Raw genomic sequence first — 17,785 nt, 5'->3', positions numbered from 1 at the left:
GGGCTTTTAAAAGACAAAATTCTTGTTTTGTCTGTATATGTGATCCATTCATACATTTTATTATACATCAAAGAACTGTACTTCATTAGAAGTAGATATTTTCTTAATGGATCAACTAATGAAACTGCATAAAACATAAAAAAAATATATATTCTTAGTAACTTTTGAGAAGAATACTTGCTGTTGTGTTTCTTGTCATTTCCTTTGTAGTCATTACTGTTCACATTAACCACAAATGAATTCCATCTGGTAACGCATGTGAATTTAACTATCCCAAGTCTGTTTATGTTCAGTGTTATATTTCTTTAAAATCTCTACCATCAGTGAGCTAAGGTTAATGCAATAATGATGAGGTTGTTTTTTTAGTTACTTTTATTGTTCGTTTCATTATACATTTCATTACATTTAACACACTATAAACTTATTAAAATAATAATAAGTCATAAGTAATAATAAAAGCCATTGTGTGAGGAGGGGGCTGGCCCACAATGTGTTGCAATGTATTGATTATTTTGTTTTGCTCTTATTTAGTAAATGGTCGAGAGTACAGAGTGTGCTGTTGCTTTCAAGCGCCATGGGGAAATCTTATTCTTTCAATAATGAAGTTTTTATCTGAAGATATTTGGGGAGTGTACCACCTGAAAGGAGGATGGTCGGTCTAGTGCTAGCCTAGAGTCAGGTGAAAAGGGTATATAGGTAAGTTGTCTTGGGAAAGCCAAGGAGGAAGAGAGCAGCTAATGCTATTAGTTTCATTTTTTATAAGTTGATTTGTCCTCAGTTCGTATGTACATATATTTTGTTGTTTTTTGGGTTTTTTTTACGCATTTACACCACCTAAAGGGACTTCAACACAAGCTCCCGAGTCTGCCTCCTTTGACAGTCTGGCAACAACTACCTTACAATACTTCTCCTAAAGTATTTATTAACAAAGTAGTACACTAGCTTTACTTGCATTTGAATGATATACCAGTAATGTAACTTCCACTGAGGACACTTTTCAGCAGTGCTAACCAAGACCACCGCTGTTGACGATGGAACAGAAAACAAAGTTCTATGTTCTTCTGTGTTACTTATCTGTTTATGATTTTTGGGATAGAGAGACAGTATATGTTCTGTGCCAGATCATTTTCCACTATGAAAAAGTAAGCAACAACACTGTAGGATCCAATTAGACCATGTTATTCAGTATAGCTTACTCAATACTCTCTTAACAGCAACAACATGTAACAACCACCCAGAGAAGGCTGTTGTTGTGTATTTGTAATAATTATAAATGTGTGTACTGTAGGATCAAACGAGGTACTACTGTTCACTTTAAGTGCAGCCTTTTCGATCAAAACAAAAGCTGAAGTTCAAGTTCACATTTTCAGTCTTTTTATTATGATGGAACAACAACGTTGTGTTTACCTCTTCATCTATTACTCAGAGTTATTTACCAAGCTGCTTTAGATTCACAAGCATCCCCATTTGTCTATTGTCTACTGTGTGAAGGTCTGAAATAAAAACAAATTATGAAAAGAAATGATGGTTCTGAACCTCTCCTGTATTCTGCCCTCCCTGAACGTGCTGTGTTTAGTTTGGCAGATAGCTAACAGTTCTCCAATGAGAGGCAAAGTCTTCTTTCTTCAAGGATTTATTCTCCCACTTGAAGTTTAGTGTAAAACTGAAATACATACAACAAAAGAGGATTAAAATAATATATCTTTAAGTACCAAAGATGTTCAACTAACACAGTTTGAACACACAGCACACTCTCCGTCTGGTATAATGCTTTATACCACGACACATTGTCTTTAGGGAAAAGTAAGATGACCTCTGAGATAGGTTGCAAATACACCTTAGGAGTACCTTGTTTAACCACCCTAACTTCCACCTTGTGTATTCTATTATTTTGGCTGGGTACAGTCTTAACAATTAGTCCAGTAGGCCACTCAGTTCTTCTGGCCTGTGAATCTTTCAGTAGAACAACATCTCCTACTTGCAGGTTGCATCTGTCAGTGTGCCACTTTTTTCTGGGTTGAAGCATTGGCAAGTATTCTTGTCTCCACCTCCTCCAGAAATTGTCAGCAAGGCCTTGAACCCTTTTCCAGTGCTTAATAGAAAAGTCATTTACATCAAAGTCACCTTCGGGTGCAGATAGAGTATCTGCCTTTTATGTCAACAACATTGATGGAGTAAGAACTGCAGGAGTTTCAGGGTCAGAAGATACTGGAACCAAAGGTCTTGAGTTTATGATGGCAGTGAGCCATGAGGAGTGAGGAGGATTAAAAATCCAGGTACATTTGCTGTCTTGGAGGTGTGTCTTTAGATCAGGATCCTCTGTGTCAAGGTTGAGTTACTTACATGCTCCAATAAAATTTGTTCCCCGATCCAATCGGAGTGTTTTAATGGGTCCCCTGATTGCTGTGAACCGTCTGAGACCATTAATAAAGCTTGCTGTAGTCATGGCTTTCAGGACCTCAATATGCACCGCCTTGGTGCTCAAACAGGTAAATATGGCTGCCCACTGCTTGCTTTCTGCATGGCCTCCTCTTGTTCTTTGAGAGGTCACGGTCCATGGACCAAAGTTGTCCACTCCAACGCGTGTGAAAGATGGTGACGACGACAGCCTGTCTGCTGGCAACTCCGACATCTTCTGTTCCTCTAGTTTACCTCTGAGTCTTTTGCAAGTGACACATTTAGGTATAACAGTAGAAACAAGTTTCTTTCCTCCAATTAGTCATAGTCCGGCTGATCTCAAGGCACCTTCTGTAAAATGACGTCCCTGATGATCACAGCTGTTTGCTTGTGCACTTCCCTCTCCTCTTCTTCCTTCACTGTCAGGAACCTTCACCTCACTTCTGACTCTTTTGATTAATCTGGAAATAGCCCACACCATTGACTTCGACGAGGAGAACCTTTCAAACCTCTGTGCGCCAAGCAGATACTCTGGCACCGATGACACCTGTGTATTGATGGCTATAACCTCAGGACGGATTTCTTGATCTGCTGTAGAATTCCACTAAGTGAATGTCAATGTCCGTTTCACCTTTGATGAAGTCTGCCATCTCAACTGCCAAAACAGCAGCACAGAGTTCAAGACGAGGAATTGTATGTGCAAGACACGGCGTGAGTTTGGATTTCCCCATGACGAAGCCCACATGACACTCTCCTGTCAAGTAAGCTACAGCTGTTATAGCAATGTCAGAGGCATATGAAAACCCACAAAGTTCTTTGTAGCTAATGAAACAGGTACATAAGGTCTTGGGATATCAATCTGCTCCAGCTCTCTAACTGTTGCTAAATACATGAACCTTCATGCCACACTCTTTCACTGGTTTCTGCAGTTTATTGTCCTCATACCACAAGAACCTCAAAAAATCTCAATGTTCCTCACAGACTGTGAAGTAATAAAACATCTGCTGCACATCAGCAGTAACTGCGACTGGTTCTTTGCGGAAACGGATCAGGACCCAAATAAGGGTGTTTATCAGGACCACAAAGAGCATGTCATTAAGAGAAACTCCTTCATGCTTAGCGCTGGAATTGAACACTACTCTTATCTGCTCTGGCTTGCGTGGATGGTAAACGCCGAATAAGGGTAGGTACCAACATTCCTGGCCTTGTGTTAGTGGTGGAGCTGACTAGCAGAAATACAAATACAACAAAAGAGGATTAAAATAATATATCTTTAAGTACCAAAGATGTTCAACTAACACAGTTTGAAACAGAATTCAACACTTCCATTATAACAACAAGAATAAAGTCCGCTAGCTAAATGCTAACGTACAATTCAAAACGCTATAGACAGGCTAACAAAACTAGCATTATCATAACAGTGAAAATATAAAAGACCCGCCACCTTACACAAACAGCAGTAACCGCAACATACACAACTATACATATATACTACTCACAGGCATATGTTCTCTGCTCTGAAGGAGGAAGTTACTTCAGAAAACAAATCAATATATAGCTGAAGACAAACAGCAAAGTCCAGTCAGAGTGTAAATGATGTCTTTATGTTATTCAGTTGATTTAAATTTCACCAATAATCCATCTCCGTTCACATTTTGTTATTATTTTCTTTGTATAAACATGTTTTCTTTTGCAGTTATATTTTTGCTGTGTCACCTTTGACATTTGGCAGTTTGCTCAGTCTTCTCAATACTGAGGAGATATAAGACAGTGCTCTTGAAAGACGCGGATTAAAACGTAATAAAAACACAAAATAGAAGTCCTAACCTTACTTTGTCTGGGTCACAAGCATACCGCTTTGTTATCATGTTTATTTCAGTGTCTGTGCATTTTTTCCATGGCGTGCTAGTTTTTAAGGTTAGTAGAGTGTGCAGGTGGTTTCTCATGCAGCCTGCTGTTCACTTCTCCTTTTAAAGGTGTGCATGTGGAAACATGGTCTTGTGAAGCTGCTGTACTGAAATGATTGTGTTATATACATACAGGTATGTGAGCTCTCCCTTTGTTGTTTTGTTATGTATATTTCTTCTAAAAATCCTGGTGAGTGGCTGAACTGAGCCGGTGGTGAGTTGCATTAGGTGGTGGACTCCACCTATGGTCGTGAGCTCTGGGTAGTGCGGTCAGACATCCGGAGGGAAGGTCAGAGAAGAGCCGCTTATCCTTCATGGCACCGTCCTTGGAGGTGTTCCAAATGTTGGACATGCACAGAACCCATTGGAGGTACAGTCGTCCCTCGCTATATCGCGGTTCACTTTTCGCAGACTCGCTGTTTCGCGGATTTTTTTCAGTGTAATTTTGCATGCTTTTTTTTTTTTTACAGCATACTGTACAGTATGAACGCGCATTGTGTTCTGCATCCGAAATTGGCTAAGGGAGAACCACACATGTGTTCTGCGTCCTGATTAAGGGAGTACTGTACAAAATGTGTGTAAAAAGCTGTATAAAAGTGTGTGGTTAGGGGTTTTACAGCCTTAAAACATGTATAATAATTGTAAAACTTACTTCGCGGATTTCGTTTATTGCGGGTTATTTTTAGAACGTATCCCCCGCGATAAACGAGGGACCACTGTACTACATAGCTCATGCAGTCTGGGAACACCTGGAATGTGTTGGTGGGGAGGGATGTCTGGAACATCATGTATGAAACATAAAAACTGCAGCTCGTAAGTAAGGACATAGTTTTTAAGTTGACCGTGTAATTGCATACGATCACAATGAAATGCATTTGTTGTTTTGGAAGACTGAATGAAGTAGAAGTTAGTTGCACCAGTCTTACTGTCAGTTGAGTTGGAAACACTGGTGTGTAGAAGCAAGCTGGCTACCCAAGACAAATCTGAATGCAAATACCAACTGAAAAGAACAGATCAGAAGTATAACAACACTGATTGTTTTCTTTCCAGGATGAATACTGTTTAATGGTAATACAATAATTAGAGTATTGTTTAACCAAGAAGTGTCTGTTTGTAGAGAAAAAGAAGAATAACAGCAGCACATTAACTATTAGGCCCAGGAATCAGTGAAAGGACTCGAAAAGAGGGATTGCTATTAAAACTACAACTGAAAATAAAGGGGGAAAATAAAAACAGCTCTAAACAAAAAATACCTCCGGGGAGGGGAAAAAACTACAATCAGGAACAAAAACAATCTACTAAGAGGGAAGTGACTTGAATCAGTGTTAATTTCGTCAGACGAGAAGAGACGAAATACGTTCGTCAACGAGCCTTTTTCCCTTGACTAAGACGAGACGAAGACGAGACGATACAATGTTCTTAAAAACACTGAGGAAAAATCTGTCAATGTGCGTTTTTGTTGACGAATAAAAACGAGACAAATGTCTGCAAGAAATAAAAAATAAACAAAAACGTCCTCCTTGTTTTCGTCTAGAAAGTCCAGTCCTGCTGTCATGTGTTTGTGCCAACACTTCTTATACTGTAGGCAACGTCACAGCCACACGTTTGAGATCCTCTGGCTGCTCTCGCACCTGTGGCTTGAAAACGAACAGCATGCAGGAGAAACACGGCGTACGGACAGTGCAATCTAGAGCATGAAATGGGCCTTAGAAGTCAGGCCCAATAGAATTCGACCCGAGCCCAGCCCAGCCCGTATTGATTGACAGCTTTGTAGAGCTGGAACCCGTTTGCAGCCCGACGTTATTAAAATGTGTGCATATGGCATAACAGTCAAGAATGAGTCTAGCCTCCCCATTTGTGCTAAACACTGACAGTGATGGACTCATCTTAATTTTAACATTTTAGTAGATGCATTTGGCATAAAATCTATTTATTTATATTGAAATTTAACAATTGCATGTAGAAGATGACAGAACATGTCATAATAGGGTGTACCAGCTATTAGTAGATTAAAAAATGAAATCAAGTGCATAATAAATGTGTATTGAAACAACAGACAAGACACTTAGCAAAGTTGCATTGAAGATGAATTCATTCAATTCAATTCAATCAAGACAATTAATCAATATGTTAGCTGTGGAACACAAGTGAACTGGAATTAATAAACAAAAAAATAATAATTCCTGAAATAAATAGAAAAAGACTAAAATGTTTTGACTAAAACTAGACTAAAATATCCTGTGTTCACGTTTGACTAAAACTAGACTAAAATTAAACTTTTAGTCGACTAAAATATGACTAACAAAAATGATTTGTGAAAGACTAAAAGTGACTAAGACTAAGAATGAACTTTGAAACAAGACTAAGACTAAGACTAAATTGAAAAATGGGTGACAAAATTAACACTGACTTGAATGATCTAAAACTCAGTAACTTAGACGGCTATGAAAATGAAACGGCAAAAGGCCAACAAAAAAGAGTTACTTTTCAAAACAAAACAGGAAAGACAAGACAAACGTGGAGACAGAACAAAAAAACTTGACATACCGGTGTGACAATTAACATCCACAAACCAACATAGACACTTAAAAAGATGAAGAAAGTGAGAGGTAAAAAAGAAAAGGGCAAAATAAATGCTCTGTACTGAATAAGAGACTTACTATGTTACACTAGTAGCTATATAAACATATCACTTCATTCATTGTGAACATACTCGCAAAATGTTTGCAGACATGCATATCTCATTAGCTGTCCTTCAATATCCAACCTTCCAATACGATATCCATGTGTGTAGCAACTACAAAAAATGTAAATCTTTCAAATGTGCTATAAAGATGTTAAAAGAAATCAGATCATGTCATCAGTTTTAGAACTCCCTGTACAGTCTGAGGGTGCAGAGTATCCAAACAGCCTCTTCCCAATTTATGTACGAACATTTGGTGCAGTCAACATTTAAAAGTGCCTTGATCACAGTGAGTACTGTCAATCGCCTTTTTGCAGCCTTCTAGCCAAAAACAAAACACGTCTCTGCCATCATGCTGAAAGTAGTGAAAATAAGCTCGCAAAATACTGACACATAGCTGCACCTGTTTTTTCCTCTGTTACCCCTCTAAAGCAGCATCCAACAAACTGACGGGATTGGTTCTTGAAGAATGTGATGGATGAGTCCCAGGCTGTCTGAGTCAGCATTACAAATGACGATACCACACTCTTTCACTCTCGCTCTTGATGAATTTAAAGGCACGTTGGTGGCACATGGACAGCAATGTCAGTCAGTCTGTCAGTTGTTCCAACACTTCTTACTTCGATCTGAAATATCATTTAAATGGACTAGCATGAAATTCATGTTTCCCTGAGGATGAATCCAATTGATTTAGTATTCTAGAGATAGTATTGAGCTTTCCTCTTGCAACGTGTAAACATTTTTGGCTTTTATCAAAACAGCTTGACAACAGTTAAAACATTAAATTCAGCACAGGTATCCACGGTACCTGGAGAATGAATCCCAATGACTTTGGTGATCCTTTAGCTTTCTCTCTAGAGACAGTAGCAGGTCAAAGTTTTTGCTGATCCTGTAAAATATCTGGTGGACTGACATCAAATCTAGTACATTTATGAATCCCAGATAAAGAATCCTACTAACTTAAGTGATACTGTGACGTTTCCTCTTGTGCCACCATGAGACTGATTTTGTATATCATAATATCGAAGCTCTATACATACAGGTACATAACTTAGAGGTGACTGATCGAACTAATCAGTCAGTTCAGAGTTTATTAAATCATCACCATTGCCGTCATCATTATCTGTTACCACCACATTTCTCCCCGTTTTTCACTGTCCATGTTCTTAGCAACAGCCGCCGTAAATCAGGTTGTTCTCTGCCTCGGCAGCGAGGTCAGTGTTATACTTAGTGAGACACGTCCAGTCCCATCTATTCACTGAGTCCTTTAAAACCTGCAGGTTTCTCACAAAGGGACAATAATGTTTTCTTAGCAGCATGAAGGACGTGGAGACCATCAGCTGACCTGTTCATTCATCCTGATGATGCTTCTTCATTATCAGGGAAAAGAATGATGAACAACTAAAGTGCTGATTTCCATTTCCACTTCATAATTCAGTCATCTCTACAGTTATATAGTGACTGTTGTGAATTATATCTTTGATTTAAGAGATCAAAAAATGATTGACTGGGTCTTTGACACTGACTGAACAGGAGAACAGGAGACAGGAGAGTTGAATATGTCGATATACATTCACAGTCACACACCGATGGCAGCAAGCTACCACCCAATTCAGGGTTCAATGTCTCGCAAGGACACTTTAACATGTGGACAGGAGGATCAGATGTGGACACCTGAATTTCATCAATCAACTTGTCAGTTTTCGGGTTTTCCAATAGATGTTATGAGCTGGCTGCAGGGATTCAAGTCACACGCGGTCCAACACTGATGTAGAGTGATCTCAGCTCAGAGTCAATGGATGTACCAGTCATTGGCTGGATGTTTCACTGTGTGCTGCTGCCTTCTGGTGGTCAGATGAAGAACTGCAGCATCTTTTTTACAGACTGCACGTTGTCATTGTTCCACAATTATGATAATAATTATAGCACACACTATTTACTGATAGACTGCGCTTTATTTTGGCATATATAAGACGTAGATCTACAGAAAATGATGATGCAACACATGTATGAGTAGACTCCTCTGGAAAAAAATAACCAAGTGCCAAGTAAAATGCTCTACCTGAGGTTTATTACTGGATGTATTTGATTTTTTCCCTATTTCATTCAAGCTCCATTATTTATGTTGAGTGTTGAGCGATTATATTAAATTGTCAAGAATTGTGTTTGAAAAAATGTAATTAGGTGTAATTTCTACCACTTTGAGGTGATATTTTAAAAAACAAACTTAATAAAGTGTGTGAAGTTCTAAAGAAACATGATCTGGTCTTTGTAGAACAGTTTGACAGTGAACATGAGTCATTTAAATTGGTAATTATCCAGCAGCAGCCTTCTGTCTTGACAGTGGCTATTTTGGTTCAATCATTTGAAGACCGTCTCGCTGCTTTCAGAGCTTGTTTGAAGACGTGTGTGTGTGTGTGCGTGTTTGTTTGTGTGTGTGTGTGAAGCGTGGCTGGCTGATAGGACGCTGTTTCCAGTTTTGGATCATTTCCGAGCAGATTTTTTTTACTGTGTGGGCAGTTCTCATCGGGAACAGGCCGACACATCCCTGCAGCACACACTGTTCCTCCAAATACGCACAATAAACCTGCTGGATTCAAGCTTCCTCCAAACAGATGACTCCACACATGATGGATCTGAAGAGGAAAGAGCAGAATCAGTTGATGGACTTTGAACAGACTGCATACGTAAACTACACTGAGGTGATTGAACCGACATCCTGACTGTGTGTCATCTACATTTTCCACAAATGACCTTTCCCCTCCTTGATTACAGTCTCCTCAGAACAACAGGACATGTGGGCCTGAATGCATTAGGACAGACATTTGAGATTTTGAGTATTTCTTGCATTGATATTTTTATGAGTTTCAGCTCATTAGCCGTCAGCTTCTTTTGGTTCACTCTCACTGTTCTCATTCCATTAGCCGCAGCAAGCAGCTGTTTTCAGATAACCTTGTGAGGTAGCCAGATTTGCGAGATCATGCTAGAATCCATCTTTCCAAGCTTCAAGCTATGCATCTGTATCCAAACCACAGTGGTTAGGATCAGTCAGCATCCTATGAGGAACTACTGGCAGCTCCAGGTGTCGTATAACACTATGTGTGATACTATGATATGTTGGTTTGATTTACCAACTGGCTCTACTAATCTGATTGGTTAAAGTTAGCGCACATTATAGATGATGATGTATGTATTGAAGGATATGTACTCCTTACAACTCCTTACATGGATTCTTTATAACAAACCACATGATGCAGTGAGTTAGTTTTGAGATAACAAGCTAAAAAATCCACTGACAGATATTTCCCTCAGGAATTGGTAGAGACCAAAATCAAAGATTAAAGAGGGTGAACTCTAGACTTTCATTCATCAGGTGACACAAACACAACTCTAAATATATCATCATGTTGCTGGATGTGGAAATAAAAGACTGACTGACGTTTAATATCAACTTAACATGTACTGATTTGTCTTAACAGGGCTGTTTCTAGCTGTTTGGGGGCTCCTATGGAAGATGCTATGTGGGGGCCCCTATTTTGTTGAAATCTGAAGGAGAGATTCCTAACCTTTTCAGTTGATCTGTGGCGATGCAACAGTCTGTTACATTTTAAGAGGAAAACAGGCTGGAGTACATTAATGCAACAGATGCAGCATGTTCCTGATTACCTGACTGGATTTGTGTACCGAAGCTCTGCCTGTCTTTAAAGACTGTTTACTCCTTTTTACCTGCGTCCCAAGTGCAGCATTTCAGTCCTCTCTCTGTGCTGCGCAACAGTGAGATTACATAAAAATGCTATTCAGGGCCACTGCTAGCCAATTTGGTGCCCTAAGCAGAATTGCTTTATGATGCCCCCTCTAACATCAAACAAACCTGCTACTGGCAGGTGTGTGTGTGACTGCTGTAGCCTAATTGAACAAACCACTCTGTGATGGGCACCAAACCATGATGTATTATTATTATAATATTATGTTGCCTATAGTAGACTGATGATGGACATTACAAAAAGGATTTAGTTTAAATGATTCATCATTATGATCATCATAATTACGATTGTTAACCATGTCCCCGTCTCCTGCAGCTGAACTGCACGTCAGCTTCGAGGTTAACCCCCTTTACTTTCTTCAGAAGTGTTGTAACACACACAAGCTCCTGTGGTGACTTTAGAGACACCGTGGCCTTTATTTGATCACACACTGTAACCTACCCCGTAGTACTGTATTACTCTGTACCTCCTACTGGGCTGTCACGCAATGAGTGACGTCTGCCGACAGGTATGGAGAGATGAATAACAATAAAACAATAAACAATAAAAAAACAAAACTAGTGAGAATAATACTGATGTTTCAGTTAGTAAGAAACATTTACATGTAACACTGCAAACGACTGTTTTGATGCCATGATGAAATTGTTAATGGTGCCTACCGTTATTCTCCTCACTTCAGTGAATGGTGAGCTGCTGTCATTCATCCCATCATACCTGTCATCAGAAGTTGCTTACTGCATGGCAGCCCAAAGATGATTTTGACTTGATTACCCCACAAGCAAAAGTCAGCTTCCCTATCATAGCAGCTTAGCTTTGCTTATAACCTATAAAAAGAGCTTGTACTTAATTTCTTTCTTTTTTTAAAAAAAAAAACCTTATGTGGTTTTTGAAGCATAAAAGTGATTCACACAACAAATGAGTTGGTTTGTCTGGCTACAAATAAAGACAGGTACTTTTGATTCTCCTAAAATATTTTGAGGCTGAACTTGCAGCTTGGGAGCCCCCTGGTGGCTGTGGTCAGGATATTGACATGTTTTGATCTGACACCCTGAAGTGAACCTGCTTCAGCAGCAGACACAAAACATGCTCATGTACAGACCATGTATGCGTTTGGAGCTTGTACAGGCACAGTCCTCATTCTGTGTAAAAATGCATTCTGCTACAGCCATGAATTATCTGTTATTACATCGATCATAACTTAACTGCCAAAGCATTTTCAATATGCAGTGAAACAAATGTCAGAATGTTCTGGTGCACATCGAGGACACGCCACTGTCACATTTTCTAGTACTGACCCGCATCAACTCCCAGAAAAGCAGCAATTTGAAGCCATTCTGTCCGTGGATCGACGCATTTCAGCTACACGTAATTTCATGACGGTGTCTTACAGCATCAAGTGGTGTGACATTACGAGATGCAGCCAGCAGCACGCTACTTGTCACCAATTCAAAATTTTAAAAAATCCTTGTTTGAGTTGGATGACAGCTCATTTTTGACATTTTTAACCTTTTCATTTGCATGAAAATCACTGAGATTGAAGACATTTTTTTATATTTAGAGATTAGACTTTATTTACCATCAGACATTTTCCATTGTGGTAAGTTTCTTGCTATGAAGAGAGCTGTTTTTGTTGGATTGATGTTGTGACGACACATTTGACATTTGATTCTGCTTGGTCTTGCTTGGTCCTCCTAGAAAGCAGGCTATCCAGCAACAGCGGAAACACACGATGATACAGCTTGCTGTGGCTAAAGTGAGCCAAATACTGACAAAACAATGGCACCAGGAATAAAATTCAATGTAGAGGATAAAACCTTCATTTTCTGACAGCAACCAAAAAAATATATATATATTTTGTGACCTTCTCCAGCTTCATTTCCCATCTTTAAGGAGCGTTGAGCTTCTTGAGGCTCTGCTGAGCTTTCTGAGCTCGTCTGATTCTCTCCTCGAAGAAGCTCTGTTGGTGCTGATTCCTCTGATCCAACCGGACCAACCACTGCTCCCTGAGCCTGGAGTGAGGGAGACAGAGAGAGGGAGAGAAGTGGGTGTTCAGACTGGAACTATGACGAAAAAGGTTTATAGACTGTCTGTTTATGTATGTGCAGCAGCAGCAACATGCAAAAGGCCTGAGTGAAGGTGAATATAGATCATTAGTCAGATGTCAAGTATAAAAGATGAGATGTTCTGCTAAAAGAGAAAATTGCAAGAGGCTCCGATGGGGCTCGGTAACCAGGAGACCAAGAATCAGGAGACAAATAATGTGTTTATAATCTGGTGTGATGTGTGTAGAGGTCTGGATGGTTCTGATATCGCAGTCTGCTGTCGCTTTCAGGAGATTTAATGAAGGTTAATGCCGTGAACAGCTGTACAAAGCTGCGTCCTGCTGCCTACAGATGCTGCAGGGATTCCATGACCTGACGGAGAAGATGGATGTTGTATTTTTCATCCTGTGACGCAAACAAGATTTAGCTCTCTTTCAAGAAAAGCGGCACCAGTGAGTCATGTTCAGTATTCATAACGACACAAATAATTGACATGAGAATGAAAAAAAACAACCTTTGAATACATGTCAAATTGCAGAAAATTGCGTCATTATTTTTTTCTTTTCTGTGTTCTTGATGCTACTGAGAGCGTATATTGTGGGACACAGCATAATGTCACATTGTGTTGCAGGTTCAGGTTGACACACGGGACCTTAAAAGCAGATTTTTTTTTTTTCATTGTAGAACATGCTTTACACTGAAATATTGACATTTATATGCTTTTCCGAGACTCACACAGAACCTCACCAAAACATATTAAACCTTTTGCAGAAATTGGTTCTGAGGAATGAGTTGAAAGAAGACTAAAGTCTTTTATATTTTGCTTTGTGTGGACTGACTTCAGTGATCAGGAGGCAGAGATGAGCAAAGGTTTTGTCACAACATCAGGGGCCAGTATTTACCCTGACAACATAACTCCTGGGTTTAAATTAATCGTGCAGACATCCAGTGAAACCTGATCTGCAGTCAGTCGCTGTCAGGGCTAATTGTGTTACGGAAAATAAAGAACAGCGTGTGTGTGTGAGGCTGTGTTAGCTGTGACAGGATTAATATTGTTGTGTCTGTGTTAGCGAGGGTTTGTCTGTCAGCGCATTTTGTCATGTGTCAGTTAATCTTCAGCGTTCTGTTCGTCTGTCCTCGGTCATTCACTCTGATCTCCTGGATTCAAACGTAAAGTCGAGCTGCCGCTAATCAACATTCTCAGGCTACTATGTGATGACAGACAGACGAGCTGCAAACACAACCGAGGCATTTTCCTAACTAATCAAGTTATGAAGCAGGGATGGGGACAAAGGATAGTAATAAAGTTTATTTTTATTTCCTTTCTGACCCTGTTGCACCCTGCAGTTCATCCAACTTAATAAACTCATGTCTGTCCAAACTTTTGTTCAAACCGACAGAACTTTGTTTTGAATGTCAGTAGAGATTCCAAAGCATCCAAAGATACTGAGCATGTCAGGCTGAATCAAAATCAAAAATCAAAACAGAACATGAAGGTTTGTGGTTGAGTCTGAATATTTTTTTTTCTGTAAACATCACAGAGCTTTAATAATGATGACATGATGTGGAATAATATATATGATACTGTCAGATGCAGTGAAGGAACATGAAACATGAAACACTTTTCAAATCATCAGTCAGGGCCGTTTCTAGCTGTGAGATGCTATTTGGGGGCTCCTATTTTGTCAAACTCTGAGGGAGAGATTTTAACTTTTTGAGATGATCTGTGATGATGCAACAGTCTGTTACAAACAGTAAAAAATAAATGCCTTAACTTAATTTATAAAAATACAATGGACCACCCTGCATATTAACGTGCAAACAATAAAAATCAAAAACTAGTAAGAATATTACTGATGTTTCAGGTAATAAGAAAGATTTACATGTAACATTACAACCCTTGATTGTGGTATGTATGACCAATTTTGATGTTTTAGACCACTTCAGAAGATCAACAGAAATCAGCAAAGTACTTTGAAAATATTACCTTGAGCTCTGTATGCATGCGTTTTAGTCTGCATATAGCAAGAAACAACTCTGTTATCAGTTATAGACTGGATTGACATGGAGGATTGGAGGGCAGGTGAATGGTCGGATGTACTGACAGGATGGACTAATGCCTGACTTAGACGCCAAAGACTGCTGTTTGTCTCCTCTGTCCAACCAACAGTCAGCGTTGGTTTCTTTTCATTTTTCCTCAAACTCAAGTCCTCAAGTCCAACTGAATTTTAAACTTTCCTCACTTCTCCTGTGAGGAAATATAAATTGACACTTCAGGTAATGTGCATATTGAGGAAAAAGCACTGTTAGGGCATGTCCATGTAGACAGCATGTAAACTTGCGTTGAGTGTTTCTCATGTCATGACATCCAAGCGGTGAGATGTACTGTCAACTTCTGAGCTGCCCTACTGACGTCCAGCCAGTGAATATTGACTCGAAACATTTGCTTCCCCTTTTTCAGCACACGCCAATATAGAGTTTAGATCACATCTCCATTCATCCACCATCTCAATACACGTAAAATGTATTTGTAATGATCAAATGCCTGAGAGAAAGCTGATGTTCTCATCTCAATATTCAGCATTAAACTGGATGCTCACCCACAATGTCTGACGGTAGAATTCACCCATGGCACTGACATCATCTGCCCCTTTGCAATATTCAGTGTTGTTTCCATTCAGAACTGAAGAATTAAGACATCAAATGTGAGGGTCATGAATTAAACTGGAACTTTTAGCCCTTTGAATCACAGCGAGCAAAGCTATTCCTGGTGAGAGTAGCACGCAAACTGGTAGTGATGAAACTAATAGTTTCATGCATGATCAATGATGAAGAAGGTAAAAATATTTAAATATTTTTCTAAATTTCCACTGGGTGAATTTTGGGAAGTAGATGTAGTCTTGTAAATAGTGACTCTGTAACATCCTTTGCGTTAGTTTGCAAAATCATAAAAAAACTTTGTGACTTCTTACAATCTTACAATAGGTCAGATTTTAGTTTTCGTCTTGGTTTACTAGTGTGTATTCAGCATTAGAGAGATGGATGCATTTCCACCTTTCTGGCTATCATGCATCTCAAATGAACTCAGATTTTAGTCCATCTCGATTGTTCCTCAGAGCCATTTTAATTTTTAGAACATCCATTACATTACATTTAGCTGACGCCAAAGCGACTTACAGGGAACAATTTGGCTTTCAGTATCTTGCCCAAGGACACTTTGACATGCAGACTGGAGGAGCCGGGGATCGAAGCGCTGATCATCTGATGTGGACGACCCGCTCTACTTCCTGAGCCACAGCCGCCCCACATCCAATACCTCCCCAGTCCATCCAAGAGGCATGAATTGTGTGTGAGTGAGATCGTAACCAACAAGACTTAAGCTGACCACAGCTGTTATCCCGCGACAAGCTACAGACTCATAACAGACCCCTTCCAGGATGACAGCATTTAAAATGACAGGTTTGAGGTGGTAGAATAGCTTTTGCTGCTGACCGTGTCAGAGAGCTGCTCCTCACACGGTTCTCCTCCTCGTCCATCTGCTCGCTGTGCTGAACAATCCTCTGCTCCCAGAATGACTTCAGCTTGTGTTTGTCATGGATCCGGGCTGCGTTCATCACCTGACAACAGGAAACAAAGTGCCGTCACACAAACTCCTCGCTGAATGTTTGAAGAGCATTCTTCTTCAGAAGAAACTGTCCCATAAACACTGAACTTACTGCTACTCTCCTCTTCTTTTCTCTTTTTTTGTCTTCTGTCTCTCCTATTCTTCTTTTTCTATTTCACTTATCAGTAATTCCTCATTATTCTTCTCCTCTCTTCCCCTCTTTCTTTCTTTTTTACATCTCTTTATGTCCCTCTTTCTGTCCTCTCTCCTTTCCTTTCTCCTTTATCTCCCCGTTTAACTCCTCCCCTGCTCTCCACCTTTCTGTTCTATTGTCTCCCTAACTGTTCTCCTCTCTTCTGCTCCACTCATTTCATTTTCTTCTCTGTCCTCCCTTCTTCTTCTCCTTCTTCTCCTCCTTCTTTTCTATTGATTTGCCTCTTCCTATTCCCTTTTTTCCTCTCTTCCTTCCTTCCACATGTTCTTTTCTCTTCTCTTTTATCACTTGCTTCCTCCTCTTGCAGATTCTCTCTTTTCTTTTCTCATTTCATTTTGTATTCTCTCTGTCTCTCCTTTTCTTTTATGTTCTGTCCCTGACACACTGAGACTATCCTGCCTTTGCTCTGCTATTCCTTCTTTTCTCTTCTTCTCTGGTTTTGCCCCTGTGTTTCAGTTTTGGAAGTTCAGATTAAGAGAAGGATCATAAGCAACCAATATGTTGTTTGTCACATGACTTGTTTCTGACTTATCATTTGTCATTTTTACTCCTTTGAACATTAGTTTACACTTCAGGGTATTTACTTAATGGATTGATCCTTTAATATGTCAGCACAGGGAGGATTGAATCTCTTCATGTCACCACATGTGAGGATATTTTGATTTTCACTGTTTCTATTCATCTGTCCACAGTAGTGTCATTACACATGCACCTACACACACACACACACACACAGACTCCTGCATACACTAAAAGTGTAAAGATGACTAAGGTGTGGTTAAAATCCTAGGGCCGTTTGGTTAAGCCATGTGACATCTAAGTAATGTACAGCACCGTTTTAATTTCCCAAAGTGCTGTTCACAATATACCTAGAGGCCCTGATATGTTATCCATAATGATGAATATAAAATAAAAAATCACATCTGTTTCTGTTTGTCACCAAAACATGACTAGAAATACAGACCTCCAAGTGAGGTTAGCCTTTTTATAAAGCATAAACACAATCTGCCCACAACCCTCACCATAAGGTTATGTTAAGGTTAGATTGCAGATAATGTAGAAAGTGAGAATTTGGAAAAAGGTGGTAAGGATATAAAAACAAAATCTCTGTACCTATTCCAGAACTGTCATTGTCTGGCAGGAGGGTTGATTCAGTGTAGATAGGCTTGTTGTC

The 17,785-nt window shown here is 39.6% G+C and overlaps 1 long non-coding RNA gene across 1 annotated transcript; it reads right to left on the bottom strand.

The window, feature by feature from the left end:
* Positions 1–12,356: 12,356 nt before the first annotated feature.
* Positions 12,357–16,785, bottom strand: LOC109138458 (uncharacterized). Its single transcript, XR_002041929.2, has 3 exons — positions 16,510–16,785; positions 16,286–16,410; positions 12,357–12,760 (listed from the first exon to the last, which is right to left on the bottom strand). It is a non-coding gene; the product is annotated as an uncharacterized LOC109138458 (long non-coding RNA).
* Between the last annotated feature and the right edge of the window lie 1,000 nt (positions 16,786–17,785).

The sequence above is a fragment of the Larimichthys crocea genome, chromosome IV, assembly GCF_000972845.2.
Source record: "Larimichthys crocea isolate SSNF chromosome IV, L_crocea_2.0, whole genome shotgun sequence".
Lineage (NCBI taxonomy): Eukaryota > Metazoa > Chordata > Actinopteri > Sciaenidae > Larimichthys > Larimichthys crocea.
This window is presented reverse-complemented; position numbering and strand designations above follow the sequence as displayed.